General features: G+C 33.6%; 1 protein-coding gene across 1 annotated transcript in view; it reads right to left on the reverse strand.

Annotated features, from left to right (window-relative positions):
- Positions 1-244, reverse strand: part of LOC106686895 (ejaculatory bulb-specific protein 3) — a 3234-nt gene that overhangs the window by 2825 nt on the left and 165 nt on the right. The window lies entirely within an intron of this gene.

The following is a 244-nucleotide window of genomic DNA, read 5'->3' on the forward strand; positions in this document are numbered from 1 at the left end:
AAGATCTGATAAGAATAAGAGAATATTATGTTCTTTGTACTAACGTTCCATTCAGTACGGAGGAGTACATTAAATATAACAATCATTAAAATTTAATTAGGCAGAATCTGGAAGAAAAAGAATTGCCAATTTGGTCGGACTATTTCAATGCATTCTCGATTATCGGTTCCCCTAATATCAAAGGGGAGCAGGTGATCATCATATATGCAACATATTATGTACTCCTTGGACGCAGATAAAGAAT

The sequence above is a fragment of the Halyomorpha halys genome, unplaced genomic scaffold (assembly GCF_000696795.3).
Source record: "Halyomorpha halys isolate HHAL.00 unplaced genomic scaffold, Hhal_1.1 Scaffold895.1, whole genome shotgun sequence".
In the NCBI taxonomy this organism is placed as follows: Eukaryota; Metazoa; Arthropoda; class Insecta; order Hemiptera; family Pentatomidae; genus Halyomorpha; species Halyomorpha halys.